The following is a 25,887-nucleotide window of genomic DNA, read 5'->3' on the forward strand; positions in this document are numbered from 1 at the left end:
CCGGTGTTTGGACCCAGACTCTGACGCTGCAGAGTATGACTTCTTTGGATACAGACCCTGGGCTGGACCAGTGCGGGAGGATCCCCTGGGTGAGGGGTACTCGGGGAGTGGCGACACATGGTGAGGCGTTGTATTCCCCCCTTTCCCGTATACATGACCCAGCCTATTTTATAGAATTCTCCAATGTCACAACCCCCCTGCACACCCTTTCTACACAAACACTGGACAGAGGAAGAGGGTGACTGAGAGTAAAGAAGCTAACCTTTACATATCTCATTGGACATGCCCCTCTAATCGGGTCACGCAAAGTCAGGCAATTGGCTTTAAGTGCATAAGTCTGATATGAATTAGCTCTCCTCACACAGATAAAAGGCGGAACATATAGACAGACTCTGAGTAAGGCGGAGCACAATTAAGAGCAGAACTTCTGGGGTGAAGTCAAACCTACTGGAGCAGAGCAACAGACCGAGGGACGAGAGCCATGGGTAGAGAACCCTAGGATTTCCCTGTAGGAGGTAGTTGCCTCCAAAAGGCGGTGAAAGACACATGGAGACGGCCAAATCCCAGAAAGGAAGACTGTATTGTGTTGCATGGACGCAAGCAACCCACCCGGGTGAATGGCAGAGTTGGCGAGGCCAAGCCTGTGGTATTAACTTTGAATCGTGAATTAAGAACTGCAAAGACAAGAAAGAAATGCACACAGCCGTTGAGTTGGCAAACAACATGAAAGACCAGTGTGCTAAGGAAAGCTTGAAGTTGCAACAATGTATCGCACAATTGACGGCTGTACGCGTGTGGGTGAGACGCGAAGGAAGGCAGACCTGTGATTAACTTTGAATTACCAATAGTTTTGAAGCCAGCGATACTGCGTAGCGGAGTGGTCCGGCAAAAGGAAGTAGCCCACACGAAAGTCTCGGTGAAAGGTGAACTGTTTTTGTTATGAAGCGATAAAGTGAATGAACTATAAAAAGCGCAGTGATCAAAATTAACCCCAGGAAAAGGAGGAGGGTGAAGGTGAATGTTGAACTTTTGTACTTATGACATCGAACTACCCAGACCAAGAGACACTGGGGCAAATGACACGAGTGTGAGCGGAAGGGAAAGTCGAAGTGGTCCTACAGAGGTCTATAGTAAAAGCCACACACATTAAAAAGTCTTGGACATCAGGAAAAAGGTCTGAGCCTGACTAAGGGAGACCAGAAGTGTGATAAGTTGGGGAAGGAACCCCCTAAAGGATGTGAATTAAGCTTGGGGAAGGGAATCACTGCATGTGGTGTTTGAAAGGTCCGAGCCCGATAGAAGGAGACTTATGTGAACTTTTTGCTTTGAAAGGTCCGAGCCTGACTGAGGGAGACCGACGTGAACTTTTTGTTGAACTGTGTTTTGAAAGCTGGAAAGAGAGACTCTAACATGGAATGACAGGCGGGCGTCGACCCATGTTTTAAACTTCCTTTGTTTTGAGAACCTGAACCAGTGTGTGTCATCCTGTCTACGGGGACTGCCTTTCTCTGTGCCGTCTAATGTGGGGAGGAGAGCTGATTCAGCCACATTTATTCTTTATATTCTAACAGTGATTTTCCTTTACACACTTTTTTGTACAAGAGATTGAGCAAGCATAAGGTTTTGTTAGTGTAGGTCATTTTGATTTGACAAACTCTACTAGGACTGTTTTATTTATTATTTGATGGTAGAGCATACTCCCATCCTAGCTATAGGACAAAGTAGGAGTTTTTCCAAACCCTGAATATTGAATAAAGTTTTTACAAATTGTACCTTTTGTGTCAGTGTCATTTTCATACCATGCCTCCCTTACATGACCCACTTTGTTCTCCATGAAACACAGTCACTCCGATTCCAGAGAGTGGCCCTCTGACTTCAAGAAATCCCCACCTGAAGTATTTCAGGCTACCATTCCCTACTATCTTCCCTAAACCATGAAAAAGGAATGAATTTGGGCAGAAGGTTGTGGACATCTCACTGATGCCCCGAGACCAAAATCTTGGGCTTCCATGTCAGTGGTAGAGGAGGACCGGCTTCACCTTGCATGGCCCGAATAGGACTGTGTTAAGTCAGACATCGGAGACGGACAAAAAGGCATGTTTTAAATTGTTTAATTGTATTAAAGGAAAACATTTCTGTCCTGTCCCCGCTGCTATGTTGATGGTTTCCCTAATCTTGAAAACAAAATAAATTACTGCTTATGTCATGGGCTTGAGGGCAGAGACGTGCCCGCAAAGCCGAGGGGAGAAAAGTGCACAAGAGACCGGGGCGTAAGGAATCTTGCAGACAAAGGATAGACACGTACTACAGGCGGGCAACAAAGGCAGTGAACCAAAGGGTCGAGGAGTACAAGTAAGACAAAATCTTTAGGTTCCCACTTGAGGTGTACTCCAAATGGGGGAAGAGTTTCCTCCAGGGTCTGGTGAAACTCATGCCTACTGAGCTGGTTACTGTTACAGGGCCCCTCTTTGAATGCTTATGGAAATGAGCAGCAGGAGTTTGTTTCAGTGTCTGGCCCCTAAGGCACAAATAAACAGTACTCCCAAGACTGAAGCCTGGATTAGTCCAGCAGGAACTGAACAATGACTGCCTCCTGAAGCAGGAACCAGAACACTGTTACCAATATGGCACACGGTACAATATTGAAACGCGGCAAAGGAAAGGGCAGAGATTGCCTACTGGGAAACCCAGCAGCCAAACTCTGAACAAAGGAATTGCACAAGCACAAGTGAGGACAAGAACAGTAACAGAAATAAGTCCGAGTAAGCAAGGTTCAGAACGGAGACCAGGAATGAAAGAGGAAAAGCAAGAAGAAAATAATCTAAGTGCAATGGTACAGGAGACTGGAACTGCAGACTAGAAACTAAAGAAAGGAATCCAGGAGCAGCAGACTGATCTATAGACAAGGAACAAGAACAATCAGGACTGACACTCTGGACTAGGAAAACAAGGACTGAACTGCAGACTGGTAACAAGGAATTCAAGGCAATGTACATCAGGACTAGAATAACAAGGGAAGGACTCCAGACCGAACACAAGGAAACTCAGAACTGGAAACTAAAGTCAGGTAACACAGACGTTTGGCATAGAACAAGGAACTGCAGGCAAGGAACAAGATAATAGGTGGTAGAGAGCAAGTGGCTGCAGACAGATAATGGAAGACTGCAAGCAGGGCTGCAGTGCAGAAAGCAGGAAAGTGTAGGCAGAGTAGCAGGGCTGCAAGGCAGGGAGCACACGGCAATGGAAACAGGAGCAAGCTCTGGAGGCAACAGGAAACAGCAGAACTCCAAGGATCAAAGCACAAAGGGATGGAAGTGAACTCAATACAAGAGTCCTGTGCTCCTGCAGGCAGCTGCTTGAATACTGACCTGCCCTGTCCAGTAGCCTGTCTTAGCACCTAGAGCATCACACCTGAAGGTAATCTGCCTCCTCCCTTTCTGGTCCTGGGAAAGTGAAATCAGCACTTATCGCCAAGGTTTCTGGGGATTTTGGTTCTATGACTGCTGTATATGAATAGCCAGGGAATGAGAACAGCCACAAGGTGCATTTTGGGATATATAGTTTGCGAAATTAAATAAGTACCTACCAAAATCTTGCAAACGGAAAATAAAGTATGATTAGGCATTGTCTTGGGAGGATTATGGTGATGAATGAGTCCCAAATATTCCACAATGGTTGCCAATTGGTGCAGTCGTGACAGCTCAGGATGTCTTAGGATAGGTTAGCTTAGGTTTGGGCAGAGGATGACATTTTTATGTGTCCCTACGGTTCTATGTTCATTCATCGCCAGTAATTTCTATGACTGGCTTTTTAACGAATACTAAATTACGAAATATGTCATTGAATTTCTTTTAATGGGGGGTTAACTCTTTCAAATATCTAGGTACATTTCTGAACAGACATTTATGCGTCATGGTGTTCATTTTAAACTCTGCAGGGAGCCAGTGCGATTCTCTCATATGCATTGATATGTGTTTATGTTTCAGGATTTTTTTTAGAACTCTGCACGATCTAGAACTTTTTGACACAAGATTTGGTCACTCGGGGGCACTGTTGAGCGCCGAACAAAATGGCCGCCTGAGTATCGAGCTCCGGAGCCAGCAGATCTCGAGATCCTGAAGCGGCACCTTTAAACGCCGGAGAGCCGATCGCGGCTTATGCGTTTCTGTGGCTGCCGCCCCGAGGACCCTGCGGATTGAATTTCGCCCGGAATCGGATCCCCGGAGCGGGATTCCTGGACGCCGCCGCACCATCCCCCCACCCGACTGCAGCGCTCCCGCGCAGGAACTCGTCCTCTAACGGAGCGGAGGGGCTCGCCTGAAGCCGTGTGCGGGCTGCCGGGTGACGATCCGCCTCCCCCCTAGCTTGTGGCGAGGCTGGGGGTGGCTGAGACGCGTCTTTAGCCCGCGCACTGTGCGCACTCGTGGGGACGCCCGCTCTGCTGGACCTCGCCGGGGCCAGCCCCCCTGCCGACAGCGGGAGACACACACAGCGGAACGGATCCTTGAGGCCACCAGGTACGTGGGTCGGGGAGGCCCCCGCGGACTTGTCTTGGGCAGCGACGCGGCCTCGCCCCCTCCATACACAGTACTGGGGACTGTCCACCGGCACCCCCGGCCTCTGGGCCCATCGGCGGCTGGTGCTGCCCCGGGCCTAACACCTCCCCCGGCCTGCATCTGTCCTGGTGTCCCCCCCGGAATCTCTCTCATCCCCCCGCTCCACTGGCTACTGCGGGCTGCGGGTGTCTCCTTCCGTGGTGGCCTTCATGAGGGGCCACAGTGATTTGCCGCCACTACACCGCCCGGGATCTTCAGTCCACCGGCCGCCTGTCCTGTCTTCTACCACTGTGTACGCTGCTGCGGCCTATCTACTACATGGGCATTGTGCCGGGAGGCGCCCCCCCATCATTCGTCGCTCTCAACCACCCATATCTTGGTCCAGGATCACACACTGCTCGCTGGGCGCCATTGCCCCCAATCCTGGGAACGGCCACCTCCGTGGTCTCCTCACGTTTTTCCCCGCTCCTCTCTGGGCTAACTGAGACCTTGCGGCCTGCGCCGGTGGCCACAACTTCACATTTACACGGACTCGCAGCCAAGGCTTCACCTGCATCACCCCCTGTTCGCACCACACTTTGCGCCCTGCCTCGGGTGGTATAGGGCCCGGGTCCCCACTTGACTTCCAGCATCGCCAGTATGACTAAGGGAGGGGTGAGGAAACAGAGCTCCATCAACATGTTTGCTAAGGCTGCGTCGAGATCGTCAGAGGAGACCAATGAGCAGACCCCAGCAGCACCTCCACCCGATGCAGCACCGGGATCCCAAAATATGATGGACTTCATTCGCGAGGGCTTCACCGCACTCCACTCAAAACTGGATGACATGAACGGTACTATATCTTCTATTAAGGCCCACATCGAGCGGACTGACAGCCGGGTGTCAGAAGTCGAGACACGGGTCGGTTCCGCCGAGGATGCATTTGGAGCCCTGCGCACCGAGGTCACCGCTCTCTCCAACCGAGTCCTTGAGGTAGAGAAGAAGAACGAGGACCTGGAATCTCGATCGAGGCGCAACAACCTCCGCATTATCGGGGTTCCCGAGAATGAAGTGCACGAACCGATGGAGGACTTTGTCGAGCGCACATTGGTCTCGCTCCTGGATTCTCCCGAGCTCTCCCCACACTTCGCTATTGAGCGGGCACACAGAGCCCTGACGGCTAAACCCAGACCTGGGGCTCCACCCCGGCCCATCATAGCCCGAGTGCTGAATTTCCGTGACCGGGATGCCCTCCTCAGGGCAGCTAGGCTCAAAGGGGAGCTACTACTGGATGGTGCAAGGATTCATCTTTATCCGGACTTCTCCACGGCTGTCCAACGTGAACGCAAGACTTTTCAGGCTGTGGGACCACTCAGTCAAATACGCCATGCTCTACCCTGCCAAACTCCGCATAGAACACGCCAACCAGGTGTTTTTTTTCACGATCCCGGAGGAGGCCTCCAGGTTCATCGACGAACATTTCCCTGGTTGACCCCTCCCCTCTCCTTATGTTTTTGCAGTAATCCTTCCGCCCCGACGTGGAGGGGCTGTGCGAGGCCGCCTCCCCGTATCGGGGTTACCTGATCCTTTACTTCGGAATCTGCTTGTTGTGTTCATTCTTACAAATGTGTGCCTTACCACCACGTGCCAGAACCCTGTCCAAGTTATTTGCTAAGGTCCACTGTGGGCACCCCTTATCTTATTAGATCTGCCGCAGCCCGGACTACGGCGGCTAGTCCGGCCCTCAGGCCCCCAGGCGTTGATGCCTTTGGTTTGGTTTTGGTTGAGGGGGGTTGGGATTGTCATCCCTCTGTTTGGCGGGGGGGGGGGGTGTGGGTGGGGGTGGGACATGTTCGGGTGTTTGATGTTAAAAAGTTGGCGTTGGTAGCGAAGGCGAGCCGTGAGGTGGCGCTCAGGGCCTGGTGTTGCAGGACTTTGAAATTGACCCGTTGGGTACTGACATTCGTTCTCTATCGATTACCACTGCATCTGTGACCAAGAGTAACCTGACCTTCATGAGCTGGAATGTGCGTGGGTTGGGAAATTACAAAAAAATGAGACAGCTCCAGCTGCAGACCGAGCGTCATGGGTCCAAGATTTTGTTTCTGCAAGAGACACATTCCCGCGCGGAACAGTGTATGCGTTTTGCCAAAACCTGGGGCCCCCATAGATACTACACCGATTTCTCCACCCAAAGCCGGGGGGTCATGGCCCTTATTCACAAAAGTCTCAAGTTTTCCCTTATTTCCTCACAAATAGACCCTCAAGGCAGATATGTTCTGCTCCATGCTACGCTTCAACACAGGGAGGTGGTCCTGATCGATATTTACGGCCCTAACCTTGACGACCCGGACTTCTATGTACATGTCATGTCCCTTCTTGAGGGCTTCCCCCTGGTTCCCATCCTTTGGGGAGGCGACTTCAACACGATTTTCGACGTGGCCCTAGACAGATCTGGATCCAGGCCCCGTCTACTCTCTAAGGCAGCCTATGCTGCACTATCATCTCTGCCCCGTCTCGCCATGGTGGACGCGTGGAGATTTTTTACCCGGATTCCCGTGTGTTCTCTTTTTACTCCTCGGTCCATGACTCCTATTCCCGCATTGACAGATGGGTGATCTCCAACGAACTGGTTAAGAGCGTTATACAACTAAAGATCCTCCCTAGAACCCTGTCTGACCACTCTCCAGTCACTGTAACAATTGGCTGGGGTCCTGATCCTGGCCGGACACGTAGCTGGAGGCTGAAACCCCTGTCCTTATTGGACCCGGAGTTCTGCTCCGAGCTCGAGCGGTCGATTGAGGAGTTCTTCGAGACTAATACGGGCTCGGTAGCGACCCAGGCCACTCTATGGGAGTCATTTAAGGTTTATATCAGAGGGATTGCGTTGTCCAAAGAGAATGGGGTTCTGAAGTCAATCCGGAGGGATCTCGCTGCTAGTGAATCTAGACTATCTACCCTGGAGGCCGCATGATCACTTCACTCCACCTCGAGCAACCTGGCTGACATAGGGTCGGAATTAGACACGTTTCGATCCCTCGCGGATCGCGAACAAAGGTTCTTGGATAGTCCTGGTATGGCGAGGAGATATGGGGAGGGAGAGCGCCCTGGTCGATTTCTAGCAAGTCTGATCCGTCATGAGACGGGGTGCCCACACATAATCGGGCTCGAGAGACCTGATGGCTCCATGGCTGTCTCCTCACCAGACATCAACAGGGAATTCTTTACATTTTACGAAACTCTATACTCCAACTCAGATGAGGTGCCGGTGGCGGAGATCGACTCCTTTCTCGGTGCCCTCCCTCTCTCAGCCCTGTCCCCGGACGCCGCGGCCTCCCTCGACTCCCCCCTCACACTGGAGGAGCTGTCGAACGCTATTGACTCCTTATCCTCGGGGCGTGCCCCCGGTTTGGACGGTATTCCGGTCGAATTTTACAAACAGTTTAAGTCACAGCTGCTTCCTCACTTGCTAGCTCTCTGGGAGGAGTCTGTGGAGTCCGGTGTGTTCCCCCCTTCACTCCGGGAGGCTACAATCGCTGTACTACTTAAATCAGGCAAATCCCCCCTGCAATGTGGCTCATACCGTCCGCTTTCACTCATAAATTGTGACGTCAAGGTATATGCCAAGGCCCTGGCGCTCCGGTTGGCTCCCCTCCTGCCATCTATTATCCATCCAGATCAGGCGGGTTTCATCCCCGGGCGCTCCACCTCCTTGAGCTTGAGGCGCCTATTTAACATAATTAACAGAATCAGTCCTGACACGCAGGCAGTAGCTGTCACCCTTGATATGCAAAAGGCGTTTGACTCGGTCTCATGGAAGTACCTGTGGCGGGTTCTCGATAGCTGCAAGTTTGGCCCCTCCTTTCTCTCCTGGGTCAGATTGCTTTACTCTTCCCCGGTGGCCAGGGTTCGCACTGACGACTACTGCTCCCCCCTCTTTGAGATTGCCAGGGGGACGAGGCAGGGGTGCCCCTTCTCGCCCTTGATCTTCGCTATAGCAATAGAGCCCTTCGCCAACATGCTCCGCCAGCTTCATGCTCACAGAGGCCTCCGCACTGCGGGCCAGGCGGACGTAGTGTCCCTATATGCGGATGATGCATTGTTGTTTGTCCGCTCTCCCTCCATCAACTTACCCCCAATATTGGAGGACATAATTCGGTTCGGTCGAATCTCTGGTCTCAAAGTAAATTGTTCAGAATCCACTCTCTTCCCACTCACAGAAGGCACTCTCCCTCCTCCCGACACCTTGGGCTTCACATGGGCTCAGTCTACATTCACCTACTTGGGTATAGTGGTGACTCGCCGACAGGCGTTGACCTTCCAGGAAAACTATCAGAAGTATCTCACACACCTGACGGCTAAGGTCCGGGCCTGGGACAAGCTCCCGATCTCCCTGGCAGGCAGAATAGGGTTATTGAAGATGGTGGTGTTACCCCAGTTGCTTTACAGGTTCACTAACATACCCTTGTGGCCGGGGGAGGGCTTTTTCCGGGACTTGACCCGCACTGTGAATTCCTTTCTCTGGCACTCGGGGGCGGTCCGCCTTAAAATTGACACCTTATCTACTCCCATTTCTAACGGGGGCTTCAGTGCCCCTAACTTTCTCAAGTACTGGCTGGTATCCCAAATCCAATACACATCTCACTGGTTTAATACAATTGACCCTCCCCCGCATGTTCGACTTGAGAAGCTTGCGGTCAGTGACCGGGATATCCGCTCTTTGGTGATATACCCCGCCCCCTCGGCATTGGACTCACAGAGCCCGGTCGCTTGCACTTCCCTTGCTCTGGCAAAGATGTGGAAACTAGTTAAAACTACACACGCCTTTCACGGCAACCTTCCCCTCTGGAACTTCCTCCCGGGGGTCCCGCAGGTCCCACCGGGCACGGTGCGCCGCTGGGCGGACGCAGGCTATGAGCTGCTGCGTGACGTGTTCGACCGGGGTATATTTGTTGAATGGCCCGATCTCCCGTTGCCCCTGAGGAGTGACCAGGGCGCATGGCTTCAATACGCATCCCTTCGTCGAACCCTCAAACGCAATTACCAAATGTTCCCTCCGTTGCCCCCGGACGACCCAGCTATTGAAGAGCTCACCTCCCCCGGGCCCACAAGGGGTAAAATCTCTAGGTTATACACGATGTTGGAGTCCAGATCTACCCCAGATTTCGCTAGACTGAAGGGGTTGTGGGGGGCGGACCTGGGTGTTGAGATTTCAGACGAACGCTGGGCACATTTATGCGAGCGCACACATCGAGTATCCTTTAACTCCCGCTTCAAACTTATTCAATTCAAGGTACTACACAGATTTCACTACACCCCGATCAGACTACATCGCATGTCCGGGGATCACCCTTCCAGCTGCCCTAGGTGTCATCATGATGATGCTGGCTACATTCACATGATTCTGTCCTGCCCTCGCCTCTCACAGTTTTGGGAGGCAGTTTGCTCGACAATGTCTGCGGTTCTCGACCATCCCATTGTTCCTTCTCCGTTGGTATGCCTCTTTCACGATCTCCCAGGTCTCTCCCGTGACTCCAAAAAATTAGCCGGCCTTTGTCTCCTGCTTGCGGTGCGCTCCATCCTGCTTTGTTGGCTTCGCCCCTCGCCCCCCACACACGCCCAATGGCTGAGGGCGGTCACTTGGGCCTCGGACTCTGAGGAAGCCTGGTCCCATACACAACCTACCCACTCCAGACCTAGAAATGTATGGCTTAAGTTTCGCTCTTACATGTCCGATCGGACTGCGACACCGGAGGTCTCCCCCCCCGCCCTCTTCCCCCCACCAGCCTAGGTCCTCTCCCCTGCTGCGGGCTTCTGTTGCCCAATCCATACGGTGATTGTACCCACGGATTGTGATGTTCTATGTAATAACCTCTGTGCACCTACAATGTTTTTATGGTATGCATGCTGTAACGCCTCATGCTGTTCGTTTGTTCGTTGCTGCCACGCTGAATAATAAAAAGAAGTTTAAAAAAAAAGATTTGGTCACTCCACATAACAAGACATTACAATAGTCAAGCCTCGGCATGATCAAAGCTCTGACCAGAGTGACATATTAGAAATGAAAGGCTTCAACAGGAGCAGAAGCCTCAGGTAATACAGAGCTGTTTTCATTACACCCGCAACTTGAGCATCTGCATTAAGCAAGGCCTTAATTGTGACACCAGGTGTTTTAACCGTGTTGACTTTTTTATAGGGTGTGGATCTATATAAACGTTTGCATAGGAGTGTCCTAGTTTTTCTCTTGCTTGAGCTGATCCAAAGACAATGAGTTCAGTCTTCTCGCTGTTAAGACACAAACCATTTTCGCCATCCAGCTTCGTATCTTTTCATATGTGGATGCAACAAAGCAAGCATCCTTTGCGTAATCCCCCTCTGCTTGAAAATGAGCTGTGTATCATCTGCATAATTAGTGAAAAAGAGATCACACACCGGACGGTAGAAAATATTAGAGAGCGGGAGATGAACATGCCCCTTGTGGAACTCAACATGTGATAGCCTCTGGTTTAGAGAAAGCATTTCCCCAAAAAATCTCAGCCATCCTGTTACTAAGGAAAGCCCCAAATCACCCCACTGTGCTTACAGAACAAGCGCCAGTTTCCCTCAATCTTTGTATTAGTTTTGTGTGATCTACAAGGTCAAAGGCTGCAAAGATCTTAGCAGGCCAGGGTTTACTTCAGTCCATAATGTTCAACATTTCAGTTTGCAAATCAGACAGCGCAGTCTCCGACCCATGTGATGTCCTAAAACCTGATTGTTGGTGGTGTAAGTTATCTGACTTCTCCAGGTGTTTCGGGAATTGAGTAGCAGCTACTTTATCAACCACTTGCAACAGAAAAGGGACATTTGTGATAGGTCTAAGATTAGAGTGGATTGCAGGATCTAGATTAGGCTTCTTTAATAATTGGGTGACGGTTACATTCTTCAAAAGGTTAGGTACATAGCATAAAACGTGGCGTTGATAAAACAAGTGAAAGGTGCAAATATGTCTGGGTGTTCTACAACAATTTTAGAAGGAAGGACGTTTGTTTGACAGACCATAGGGCACCTCTCTTTCAGAGTTTTAACAAGGGGGTCCACTGTAATAGCTTCAAACGAAAATAATGGCTTTTGTTGGACTTGGGATTCAGGAACAAGAGTCTGAGAGACAGATTTTGCATTAGCATTTTTCCTATTAGAAAAGCTAGACTGTGCTTTGCAAACTTTGTCAGTTAAAGCTTTCTGTACCGACTCACAGTCTAAGTTGCCAGGGGTATACTGTTTTGTCTGAGCTTTAAACTGCCTCTCACTTTAGTGCTTTATTAGCCATATTGGGTCATATTGCCCACAGCCAATTAGACTGATCCCCATAGCTCCACCCCTGATGGCCACATTGTCCCTTACCTCTCCTTCGCACATAGAACCCTCGCAGTCCTCTCCCTAGTACTATTAAGAATCGACTATGTAAACAGACTCTAGCTCGTAATGCCTGAAAAAAAACTTAAACGCATCCAAAACACTGCAGCAAGGATACTCCTGAGACTAAACCGAAGAAACCGCATCACACCAGCTCTAAGAAGCCTACATTGGTTCCCAGTAAAAAAAACAAAAACACATTACATTCAAAGCCCTATGCATTGCCCACAAATCATTAAATGGACAAGAAGCTGAATTCCTCCAGACCAGGATCAGCTGCTACCAACCAGGAAGAGCCCTAAGATCAAGCAGCAACCTCCACATAGAATCGAAACAATTAAAAAAAAACGGAAATTCAGAGGAAGCACATTCACGTCTAATTGCTAACCTAGGGAACACCATACCGATGGAAATTAGGAGGACAGAAGACCCTTCCCTTCAGAAAACGACCGAAAACATGGCTATTCATCTCCCAATGACCAGCACAAAAAGCGACACCAATAGGTACTGAAGAAAAGCCACCAACTACTAACACCCCCGCTTCTGATTCCTCTCCAGCATACCCTACACTCTGACACGATCCATGGATCAGTCGAATTCCCACGGAAATGCACAACCCATGCATCCACCATGAAACCAACTGCTGCAAAGAAACATCCAATCTCTGGAAGCTACCCATCTGGACACAATAAGCCAGTGTGCACAATCCTAACACACCTCGAAACCAGACGCACACTAGACGACTCTTCCTCCTGGTTCTACCAGCACCAACAGAAAAGCACAAGCTCTATCCTACTCCTTCTTCGCTCACTAACCTACCCAACCCACTCTCTTACAGAACCACGTACGCGCTTGAAGACTATGTCAATGGTAACAATGTGCGGTATAAGATAACTTAACCTATTCAGATTTGTGCCCACACATTAAGTGTTGGGAGTCCTCACGAAAACTCTCTTCAGATATTGGATTTTGCCTATTCTTAAGTAGTTTTTTTTTTTAGATCCATCTGGTTTGGTGCGCTGTCACTTCTCACTGGCTGATGTGAACATTCAGCCCATTCTACTGCCTCCAGGGTTTCTGTACTTTAAGGCCTTCAGGAGTTGTTGGACGTTATGGCAGACACGAGGAAGGAAAGCTGACTTGTCACCTTAAGAACGTGTACAAAGAGTATTTTCATGAAGAATGCCACTGTCTGTATCCGGATCACAATATGAACAACTACCATCAGGGTCTGCCATAGGAGTTTAGTGGTTTGGTTGGATGACAGTGCTTGGGCCTCTAACTCAGCCTCTAGCCTCAGTTACGCTTCTGCCAGGCACTGCAGACCCATGGAGCACACTCCCTCATCAAGGAAGTAGAGGTCCCATGAAGAATCTTCCTTTAGGAAGATGGCAAAAAAAAAGGGACATGGGTCACACGCTTAGGCAGCTCCTTTGTTCATGGTTTTATTTATTGTTTGCTTGTTAGGCGCTTATACAATAAGAACATACTGTTTCAAAGCGCCCACAGGGCAGGGAGGGAACACGGGTTCTAAATACATTACAAAACAAAATGTAAGAGCAGTGGGTGGAAGAGGGACAAACCTACTATGCCTTGTGAGTTTTCAGAATGTGCAAGTGCAACAAGGAAGAGGGGTTCAGTGCTGGGGAGTCTGAGCTGCCACAGATTAAGTGCTGGAATGTTGAGTGCTACATGGACTGGTGCCACAGGAGGTGTAAGTGCGAAACCTCCAGGGCGGATGGTGTGCAGATGCAAGTGCTGTGGATAGACTGGAGCTGATCAGAATTGGTATGGGACGTCAGGGTCCTGAGGTTTGCGTAAGGCCCCAAGACACCAATTGAGCAACTGTGGGATTAGCAGAGGAGGAGAAGGGAAGGAGGAAAAGAGGAAGGTCTTAAGGAGCTTATGGAATTTGAGAAGATCCTGCCCATGGTGCAGGAGGAGGCTATTCCAAAGTAGGGAGCCGGCGAGAGTGACTGAAGTACTGCCCTCTGTTTAGCAAACCGCTTTTCACACAGAGTTGAAGATGGTGTGGTCCCTGGGGCAGGACAGCCTTGTGGATGATGCAGAGGGATGTGAATTTAATCCGTGCACCAACTTGGGAGCCAGTGAAGACTTTTTAGTGCAGGAGAGATGCGGTCCCTGGGCTTAAGGCCAAGCATAAGTCTTGCTGCCCTATTCTGGATTAGCTGGAGAGGTTGCAGAGTGGAAGATGGTAGATTCAGGAGGAGGCTGTTGCAGTAGTCAAGCCTAGAGAGGACCAGGGCTTGGGTTACATTGAGTCTCTGAGGGAAAGTGAGAAAAGGTGAGTGTGAGGGAGGAAGGAGAGTGAGGAATCGAAGAACACTCCAAGGTTTCCGGCTTCAGTTGAAGGCGCAGGGGGAGTGCCCAAGGAGGAAGGCCAGAGTGAGGGGAAGGACGAGGGAGCAGGGGGTTCCGATGGGAAGGATCTCAGTTGTACAGTGCACAGTGTGTTTCCTGTGTTGGACCTGATCACTTGCAAGTTTGAATCCCAGTCTGCTTTTTATTTGCACTAATTGCTCGAGAGGGGTTGGCCTTTTAAACCACCTCTCTCGCGGAGCGCGCGGTGTGCGCAGTGTGTTTCCTGTGTTCCCTGTGAGGACTGGTGAGACGTGGAGACCACGGAACTCAAATTAAGGTACTGTGCTTAGCGTGGCTTTTTTGTTGACAAGTATCACACATACGGATTGGCCTGCCTGGGATTACCTAAACCTTGCATTCCCCTCCCTCTATTCGAACCTGCAAAGTGTGCCTACCTTGAGGTGTCCCCCGCTGCAGGAGGGAGGGCTGAAATTTGTACATTTGGATTAAATCTTCCCCATCCTCTTCCTTCTTCGCCCGCCTTTACTACCTAAATGCTGAGGAAAGCCGCCAGCCGCGGGAAATCTATGAACCGCAGAAAGAAACCCTATGCGCTCAGCTCCACAAAACTTCAGGCGGACACGTCAGAACTCTGAACAAGTGGAGACCAGGGGGTTTAGAAAGGGGGTAAGCTCATTGGAGGAGCAGGATCCCCACAAAGGCCCTTTGGATGTATTTTTTAGGGCAAAAGCAGCACAGCAGGGGACAGAGCCACCTATGCTGGATACTATGGTGCACTTGCCCGAGGCGGAAAACAGCTATCATCCCCTTGACCTCGATAACGACTTGCTTTTGCAGTTATGCTACGCTCTCCAGGACCATACTGCTGCATCTACTAGGGGCAGGGACAAAGGAAGATCTAACCCTAGAAATCAATTCTGCTCCTGGTGAGTTGGAAGGCTGCCCAGAGACAGCTGAGCTGCCTACTGTCCAAACTGGGGAGCAGGTCTTAAAACCGTGGCACACGCAAATTCAGTGCAGGAGGTATCCCCGGAAGTCTTGGGGGATAATTTACCATCTGCCCCAGCTGTGGACATGAGACTCTCTGCAAGCCCAAATCTCCGGTATGACTCTACACCCCCAGTAAGTGATTCCCTGCAAGATGACTTTAGCATTCATGATGCATCAAGTGCAGGTCAAAATAATGGAATCTTAAATTTTGCAGTAAAAATTCTGCTAAAGCTCTATGGCACTGTTCATGAAGACCTTAACTTGCAGGGGCTAGCCATCTCAGTGTTACATAAGCACTTGATTTCGCTTAAAAAATCAATAGCGACCGCTACACCTGATTTACGGGAGGCTTCCATTCATACCATACCGGACACAGCAGATGGGCATAAGGTTATGGTATCTGCCCCCCCTGATAAAGGTCTGTGTAAAGGCAGCTACTGAGAGAGCTCCTCTTTCAAGGCGGCAGGCAAGGTTGGCCAAGCGGCAGCAACCACAGGCTACCCCTGATTTGCCACCTTTAGGGGATAAGCCTCCAGCTACGGCTCAACCTCTGAACTCTACATTATGCCCCAGTGGCACTAACATCTCAAAGAAACAACGAAAACGTGCTGCACTGCGAAAAAGGCGATCAGCACAGACAGTGGGTACGCTCATCAGCTGGCTTCTAGAGGCGGTATCTCACAACCTCCCCCCACCGTCAATTGAGCCTAATAGACCCACTCTGGGCCTGACAGAGAAGTCACCTACAAACCCTACATTGTCTCAAGAACAACTCCTACCTGTCTTTATGCCTATACCTAACAACACTAAACCAGCGGTAGCGCCTGCGGAGAGGTTGGACTCAGTCCCTAACAGTAGCTCCTGTTCGGGGATCGAAAGGAACTCGCCAGATTTGGCTTTGCTCCATAAGATCCCGTCGCTCAGGATTCTGAACTCTGGCGATTTTGACTTTGTTGAACTCCTCCATTTTTCTGGGCCCACAGGCACTAAACTTCATTGCAGCCTGCCTGAGACTATCTCAGTTATCAGGCTGCATAAAGCCTCACTTGATCATCTGGGCTATGCCCTGGACATACCAGTTTCAAAGGAAGTGGCCTCGGTGGGCTGTGTTAAATGCAGTTACCCTCAAGACAATGTTGTTCCAACTCAACCTCCGACAAAGGTCACGGCCACATGTAGCGATTCTCCGGGGTGGGAGTGGTTGAAATCAATGATTGCTGTAAAGAAAGCCCCAGAGTGAAATTGGTCGCTGACTAGTTGGAATACCAGAGGTTTTAGTCATTGGCTGAAAGGGGATGGTTCTGTGGAATTGTTACGCACTCATGAATTTTTTGTTAAAAGAAACGTGGTGCACCTTTGACATTGAGTTTGATGGGTATACGATCTATCAGGTTAAGGCCACGAAGGGCGAGCCGGGCCGTCCCATGGGCGGCCTTTTGATTTGTGCCAAGTCTATATTTAACCCGAGAATAGTCTACCAGGCAAATCCTGGGGGTAATATACTGGCAGTGGAGGTGTCATCCCCAGGTGGTTGGGGCAGCTGTCGGAACACCTTGCTAGTTTGTGTATATGACCCCCCCTGATGAATCCATCACTGAGTTAATTGATGACCAATTAGACTCTATCCTTACAACCTGGTTGGCCTCCTCAGACAGCAGCTCGGCCATTCTAGGTGGGGACTGCAATGCGAGAGTAGTGTGGACCCAGGGGGCTGTGGGGCCTTTGATCATGTTTTTGACTACTGTAGTATGCCATCTACGAAATCCAACAACAAAGGGGAGATATGGCTGGACTTACTGAAGGAGTGGAACTGTACGGTCCTGAATGGGTGCACTTCTGGAGATCATCCTGGGCAGTTGACCTGGGTTGTAGGGACAAAGAGTGCTATTTCAGACTACATGGCAATCAACGACTCCTTGTGGGATTATGTATTACAGTTACAAATTGTATTGAACACCTATAGTGAGCATGCCCCCATTGTACTTACTATGTGTGGTGCAGGTGGGGGTTGGGAAATTGAGCCTCTGTAGTGATGTGATGTGATCCCAAATCAAACGGAACAGGATTTGCTCGTCCCAAAAGAATATCGAGAAGGTGAACACCCTTGCCTTCCCCCTGTGTGAAGGATAAATGGGGAACTCTGGGGTAAAAACCCTGAGGCTATCGAAAATTGGATAGAACACCTATCCTTAGCCCTCTTTAAGGATAACCAAGCCACTAAGGTAAGATGGGGGGGGGGGGAGGGGAGAGTAGAAAACCCTGCTACATGAATATTCGGGACCGAAAGTGCCAAATGAGGCGGGTAATCCGAGCTTGTAGATCGGAAGCCCACTCCTCTGTAGTCACATACGGGATTACCGCCTGCATAAAGTGCTTAAAACTGCAGTATCGCACCTGGCTCTACCACTATCGTAAATCCCAGTAGAGAGGGCAGTGGCAACATTTTATTCGGACCCTGTGTAGGAGAGACACACAGAAAATCTTGCAAATTCTCTCCCTGGCAGGGGGGGGGGAACACTCAGAAAATCTTGAACCCAATCCCGGCTCAACAGTGGGTTGGCCATGTTAAGACTAAGCTCTATAAAGCCCTCACATGTGCACCTGTGTGATGGAATATTGTGAAGCCTGGCCGCTCCCTATGAGCTACACAATTGTGAAACAGGCCATCATGGATACTAAGACATCAAATGCTCCAGGCCCGAATGGTTTAGCTAACTCAGTCTTGAAAAAGGATCCAAACAACTGGGCTCAGGTTCTTCTGACTCTCTACTCTCGGGTTTGTAGGTCTTGCTCTATCCCTTCGACATGGTGAAGGTCGGTGCTTTTTCAGGTCCATAAAAAGGGTCACCGGAGGGATGTGACCAACTACCGCCTTCTGTGCATGTTGGACGTGACGAGCAAGATCTTTACGACACTAGTGCTTAGAGAGCTGGAGGCTTGGGTGGTGGACAATAAAGTGTTGAGCTTTGCCCAGGCTGGATTCAGACCAGGCTCTAGCACAACACACAACATCAGAGTCTTGGATTCATTGATTAACTCCACTCTCATCAATAAAGAGGCTACCTTTATGTATAGTTTTCGTAGACTTCAGTAGCGCATTTGACCATGTGGTGCGAGAGACACTCTGGTCTAAGCTCAGCGACCTAAATTGCCATGGCTGGATAATGCATATCTTGAGGGCACTGCACAGTGAGAATAGCACAAGTGTTAGACTCAATGAGGGAGAAGTGACAGAATCTATCCGCATTAATATGGGGGTTAAATAGGGATGCGTGGCGGCTCCCATGTTATATAACCACTACATTGCTGACCTCCCCCTATGCATAGCAGCAAAATCCAACTGTCCACCTAAACTAGGGAATTCACCTATCTCGGGCATGCTCTGCGCAGACGACCTGATATTGTTTGATCGAACTCTGTCGGGCGTCAAGAGCATGCTAGAGGAGCTCTCACTGTACTCATCTCAGCTGGGACTAACTATCAACTTAAGGAAGACCAAGATAGTACAAATCACCAGAAAGGGGCCTAGGTGTTCTAGAATTGAAACTAGTCTGGGTGTGATCGGATTCACTGAATCTTACCCCTACCTGGGCCTGGAATTCGATGTACTACCCAATTATGGCCCGATAATTGCACACAAAAAAGGCAAGTCCAGCTGCTCACCCTCCAGGCTCGTAAATTTGCAAAAGGAACTGCAGGGTATAGTATGGCCGGCATTGTACCAACAATCCTTTGTACCTGCCATACTTTATGGCTTTTAGCCATGCAGGATCTGAGCTGGCTTAACATTTTACAGGGACATTATTGGCGAACAGTATTAGGCCTCAGGCCCTCCTCGCCTATGCAATATCCGAGGCTACAACTGGGCTTAACCTCGCAGAGGGGAATGGCACTACGTGCTCAGGGTACCTTTTACCTGAAATCATGTACTTTGCCAGTGTGTAAAGTGCTTGCTCTAGCAGGTAGTAATTATCACTTAGAAAAGGTCCCGCGTGGGAGCACCTTTAAACAACTTAACGAATCCCTTTTTCTGGAGATAGGCTGGATTAATTCCACAAAGAGAACTAGCATACCCAGACCCCATTGACGGAGGAAACTAAGCAAGCGCCTCCCTCTAGGGGGTATCAGGTAATATTATCCCCACCAAAAATATCGCTGTACATATGGTCGTCGGGAACGGCCATAGGCAATATTTTTGGTGGGGATAATTTATGGAGTAAATGGATGGGGGGGGTTGCGGTGGTGTCCCCCGCTCCCTTTTAAAATATATGGGGGTTGCGGGGGTGTCCCCCGCAGGTTTCATGGGTTAATATCACTGCAAAAATATGGCCCCTCTAGGGTTACCTCCACCCTGAACCATAGTACTTTTTGGGTCAACATTACTGTAATTTGTACACAACAACGGGTCTATGCACCGAGCATTCAGATCTCAGCCCAGTTGAACCCAGCCATCTTCACCATTTTCTTTGAGGTTCTCTGCTGTGCAATCTTCCAATCTATGCAGAAATTCCTCAATAGTTTCCAAACTTTTATTATCTGCATCACAATATCAGCATTACCAGTATACAACCTCAACTCAACCCCTTGTGCATATCCCCCATCACAAAATTGCCATTCTTCATGTGAGCACAGCTTTTGACTAACTCCAATGATTATCCCACCAGATGGTCTACATTTAAGGCCTTTCTTGGCCAACGTGATAAGTGGTAGCCCTCTATATAGATGGGGCTATCCTGCCAGGTTTCTTGTAGCATAAACACATCTCTACCCAATAATAAATTCATTGAGCCATCCTTGTCTAGTAAGTGCTTGTGCCCACGTGTATTTTAGCAAATCAAATTCAAAGGTCAGTAGTTTAAGTGAGGATAATGGTTCAATGTTACGGTACCATTTAACCCAGCTGTTGGTCCCTCTTGTCCCTGAGACCCTCCCATACCTGTCCCATATCCACCTTATTCAGGTATCAGGAACATATTGTAGCTTGAACCAGAAGGTTCTACTATCTTGTACATTCCTTGCACTCCCAAGTTCCCCCTAACCGCAACCCCATGGAATATCCACTAACTAATAGACACAGACCCATGTCTTCTACAGCATCAACCTTGGCGCAGAGTAGAGCAGCCACTGCCGGACTAGCCACCCGGAGGAGTACCCAATTGGTCACACTATCCCATTTGGGAAAAGCCAATTCAACAATGTCTACTGATCTAATAGAGGTCAACCATGGCACTGTGGCCCACAGCCGCAACAGGGAGGTCCTATTCAAAAAAGGACTCCCAGCGGTCAGATTATTTTCAACCAGCTTTACCATACATCCTGGTTTAATCGATTCAGTTGACCTACTACATCGGTTTTCAATAGGTTTAGGGCCACGCTCCTCTACGATTGCAATGTTCAAGTCTAAAGGGGTGTCTGCCTCCTTGTTTAAATCTTGGGCAAACTTTACACGGGACACATTCCTGGTTTTACAAGTGCCCCCATTACTAGACCTCCCCTTGTCCATTTCCAACGTGTTACTAGACACTAGCTTAATTTCTTTATCTTTAGTATGTTATGTTACTTTGCATTTATATTGCGCCTTATGTATCATTGGTATGATCTCAAGGCGCTGGTAGGTTGAATGCCCTCGGGAACCGTAGTTCAAGGCAGTAGAGAGAGAGAGAGTATGTTTGGGCATCAAAGACCTTGAGGCCACCACTGCCCCCCTTTGAAATTTGGCAGCCCCCCCATAAGTTTGGGGAGAGTTCACCTATCCAGGGGCCCTTGTAAGATTACACATCTTTTCGATCCATAAGTCATGGTATGCGTTATTTTTTTTACTTTAGATAACGCCTTGACTCCCGTTCCATTCATCCTACTGGGTTTCCTTAGAGCATCCCCTTCTGGTTTCGAAATATTGGGCTGATCTCTGGGCTTGTCTTACTCTTACTTCCCATCCCCTTTCCTCCATACTGTATGGGCGTACCTTGCAAAGGACGGGAGACGGAACCTTATTCACCAGAAAAATCTTCTTCCCCTTTAAATTTAGAGGAGTGCAGGGTGCGGCCCTGGGAGCATGCGCTCGCCTGACTCCGCCCACCGGCATCACTCCCCAGTCCCCTTTTCCGCGTCAACAGGAACAGGCCGAATTCACCAGCGCTCCTGGGTTTGGCTTCGGCCATGTAATACCACGCACTCTTCCCCGGATATTCTTCTATCTTTATCTTTTTCTTTCAATTAGGTACTTGGTCCTCTGATGCTACCCTCTTCCCCGGCACATGTCGACTTCAGCAGGTGTCCAGCCTGTGACGGGCTCTTCACTACATCCGACCCCCATGCCCTTTGCCTCCGCTGCCTTGGCCCCGACCACTGCTGGGAAGGCTGTTCCACGTGCGACGCACTGACTCCACGCGCACTGAAGAACAGGCTAGCTATGTGGAGGGAGCTCTCCAAGAAGTCACCTCCGGAGGACCTAAAGGACTTCGTCAAACATCGCTTGAGGCCGAAGGAAAGGCCTCTAGTCACCATTGCACCCCGTAAAGGTGAATCCTTCTCAAGGAAGTCCTCGACCGGGAGGAACCTTTTGGATTCTAGCACCAGCACACGTACCGAGGCTAGTCCAGCTACCGGCCTCACGGCTGAGGGGGTCTCTGGATCCTTCTGGGGTCAGTACTGAGGGACTGCAAGGTTATTTTACCAGGGTTACTCCCGAGGGGCAACACCCTAGTACCGGCATCATGTCCGAGGGGGGTGCCTTCACGCAGCACTACCGGCAGCTCTGACGAGGGCAATACGCCTTCCAGGTCACGGCCTGAGGTGCGGGATAGGCCTTTTGTTCCAACACCTAGCGTCTTGGACGTGGCTGGTTCCAGCGAGCCAGACACCACGACTCTGGCACGTGGCAAGCAGCTCAACAAAATGGCCACCATGCTAGACAAGATGGCTGCTCGTCCGATACCCCCTCTTGCAGATCGGGTGGAGGAAAGAGTCACAAGGTGGGACTGGTGTCAACCAGGTGCGTGGCCTACAGTTTATCCATGAGCAGCGGAGGGCAGGCTTCCCCTGCACCCCACGCAGAGTGTGCCCCGGCCCCAGTTGGCCTTAACAACTCCGTCAGTATCATCTGCCATCTCTACAGCCTCCGAAGACAGGTTCTTCGAAAGGTCCCTAGGGCTGATCTGAACTCTCGATGGGGGCCATCCTCCGGGATCCCATCAGGGACATACTCCCCCAGGGTGACCCCACCGGCACCCATAGTCATTCCTCCAATTGCTCCGGTGCCACAGGCCCCAGCGCAGCCACCGCTGCCCCAGCCGGCTCCTCCGATTCTGGCTACCCTGCCTCCCACATTACAGGCAGCTCCACATCGGCCTCCGCTCACGACGCCCAGCACCCCGCCACCAGTTCCGGACCCTCTGAGCACTCTGGACAATGACGAGGAGGACCCCGACATGCCATCTTCAGCCAGGGCCTTCCACAAACGCCTTGCAGGTTTGGCAGACTATTTGGGCCTTCCTCAGCCTGAGGTAGAGCAGTCCGAGGAGGGGGTCTTGGCAGAAGCCCTCACCCTAAGACCCCCTTCCAGAACTTGGATCTGGATGCAGAAAGACGTAGTTGCCCTGGCCAAAAGGGGTGGCTCAAGCCGCACTCGACCCAACCTGTCAATCGGTGTTAGGAAAGATTTCGTCATTGTAGGGAATTTTCCTTCCATGTGGCAACTTTTTGCTGTTGTTTTTCACCTTGTTCTCGACTTTGCCAGTGAAGTGCAGCCTTCTGCCGCACTCCTCTGGGCTTTCGCTCCATTCTTACGGGGAAACTGACATGCCCTTAAGACAGTCAGTACCGGGAAACACTGTTTTCCGTAGTTTCTTTTATCATGTTGCGGCTTTCGTGCAACATGACACAAGAGGGCACTGTAAGCTAAGTTACAGCTCTCTTGGGTCTCTAGCCTTCTACAGGCCCTAGATACTCGTTTAGGATTGTAACTGATCGGTGCAAGTGATTCACGGACGGGAATGGTGGCAGCGATCGTTTCTTGTGTTTTGAGCTCCTTTTGGCGTTCTAAGCGCGTTTCTCGCGCTTAACCCAAAATGGTGGCCTGGCTCCCAAAATGGCCAGACCACGAGGCTCCTTTGTCCTGTCCGCTAACCGTCTTGCTCCCTTCACCTTCCCCAGGTCGAGCCGACCTGGGGCCTTCCTTATTTGGGCATGTACTTTCCCGCGAAACACGGATGCTTTCGCAGGCTTCTACATGTCTTGTGTGTGCCTCCAAGATGTGGGCTGGGATGTCTGGTCCCAATACACATCCTGGGTGCCAGAGAGTCTAGGGTGGTGTGAATGCCTGGGACCACCGTGGTCCGTGATTGGTCCACGAATGGTGTGAGTGTTGATGAGCGGATCTCCCATTGGGTCCCCTCCGTTTTGGCGCGAAGGGAACCGTGGATAAGAGGGGGCTGGAAACACCACTACCATGTCGATCTCCTGAGTTCTCACGAACGAAGGAATACAGGAGCCAAGTATCCTGCAACCAAGAGGCTGAACCGAGGAATCGCTTGTGACCCGCTGAAGGACTTCCCCTCTGCACTGCTGTCGCCTTGTGAAACCCTTTTTACCTTTGATCGAACCAGAAGGCATGTACTGGTACTTCGACCCTTGGAATAGCGGGAACAGCTATTCTCGGCATCTTCACCATCTCCTGCCAGTAAGCCTTCGGAAGCGTCTCTGAGCCATCCAGCAGACTGACCAGCTTACACAGGAGTCTTGCTCTATAACCGCCGCCAGGTTGTGTAGTATTTCGAGTCCTTCTCACACTCACACGCTTCGTACACTTGGCGTTCCCAGGTCTGAAGTGAGTAGTGTACATTTGGCTCAGATACACACGGCCGCTCCGTTGCCCTGCTGTGGTAACAAACTGTGCGGGTTTCTTCGATTGGGACTTCTTTTACTCAACTCTGCTGCTGCAGACTCAACACGACGACGAGACGTTCCCTGCTCTTCTGAACCTGCCAGCGACTGAAACTGACGCGGAGAAGCCTGGGTCTGCTTGCATCGGGGACCGGTGAGTAGCATAGCTAGGAACTGGTCGCCCTCCTGCAGGAGCCCATAGCTTTTCCCCGCTGTGTCAAAACAGCACCCTTTTCCGTACTCGCGCTCTGCTTCTGCCCACAGTGGAGGCTGCGCTTGAGTCGCAGAATTTGTTGTTCTTCATTTGTGCACTAAACTGAACTGCCTGATTTCCTTCGAAGAGACTCCCCTTTTGCCCGTTGGCACCAGCGTGTGCAGGTACTTTTGAGCACAAGGCTCCACTCTTCGCAGGGCTCGGACTTCCTTCTAGTTAGGTGCCTCTGAAGGTGGACTGGGTCTAAGCATTATTTCGCACTGCCTGTTTTCCTTCCCTTTTAGGTGGACTACACATTTCGTGTATCTAACGCTTGAGACTTGTTGTATTTGTATATATATTGTGTTGATATGGTATGTGTTGGTTTACTATAGTTATATTGTGATTTTCTCGCTGCGGTCATTGTTTTAAAGGCCTTGGAATAAATGTGTATATATTTTTAATATAACACCTGTTTGGAGTAGTTTGTAAGTGTCCTTGCTTTGTGTGCTCATTGCGGGCTTTGTCACCCTCACCCCTCTTGAGACCTAGTCTTGACCGCCGCGATCGCTACCTTGATTGGTCTGGCTCGTCCAGAGGTTACCCTATTCCAAGTAATTAGGTTGGCCTTCTGAACTTCTGCGCCACCAGGACAGAGTTCAGAAATCCGTCTTAACAATCGATGCCTCAACGCCAAGTATAGGCAGATGGTGGGGGATACACACTTGCTTTCGGCGCATCGTCAACTGCACTCTTCTGTGATCGCTGTCGCTCTACTCGAAACCTCAGTCCTCAACGCTGCTAGGCAAGGAGGAGAAGATCTTGGGAGTACGGGAAAAAGCTGCAATCCAACTCCTCCTTGCATCTGCGTCAATCCAATGCGGATGCCATGCTGGCAGCCGTTAACCAAAGGCTCTGGCAGGAAATTGCGGACTTCCTCCCAGAACGCAGAGCCAAGCGCGCTTCAAGGCGGGCCTAGGAGAAGCCAGACTGGTAGTGCAGGACATCATGGAGTCCACCATGGCCCACATCGATACCTCTGGTTGGGCCATCTGCATCGCCACGGACATGAGAAGGGCTGGCTCCGGGCTATTCAGTTTAACCCAGACGTCCAGTTACAAATATTGGACCTTCCATTCGAGGATAGTGACCTCTTTCACTCCACCACATATGAAGAATTAGATAAAAGGAACAGCTTGTAAACAACAAACTTTTTCTATTCTTAAGAAGGCCACGCCCAAGGCCTACACCCAGTAACAGCAACGCTCTGACAAAGGGCGGGCCTTTGGTGGGTTCTGGTGCTTTCAAGAACGAAGGTCCAGGCAACCTGACCGTTGTCTGAGTCAGCAACGGAGGAAAGAACATAAGGGGGGGTGGGGGGGGGGGCAAGGGCTTTTTTCAATTCCCCTCCTCTGCAACAGCCTCAGAGGCAAAGAAGGAAAAAGACGCCGCTTTGGGTCCATGTGTCTCCGGTGGGGGGTGGGGGGCGGCAGGGTTGCCTTTCACATGCAATTTTGGTGGCAGAGTTTTTCACACACCTTGATCCTC

General features: G+C 50.4%; 1 protein-coding gene across 10 annotated transcripts in view; it reads left to right on the forward strand.

The window, feature by feature from the left end:
- PPP6R3 (protein phosphatase 6 regulatory subunit 3) overlaps nucleotides 1-25,887 on the forward strand; it is a 2,530,957-nt gene that overhangs the window by 2,216,755 nt on the left and 288,315 nt on the right. The gene's annotated exons all lie outside the window — the stretch shown is intronic.

Source organism: Ambystoma mexicanum, chromosome 11, assembly GCF_040938575.1.
Source record: "Ambystoma mexicanum isolate Mex_15411 chromosome 11, UKY_AmexF1_1, whole genome shotgun sequence".
NCBI lineage: Eukaryota > Metazoa > Chordata > Amphibia > Caudata > Ambystomatidae > Ambystoma > Ambystoma mexicanum.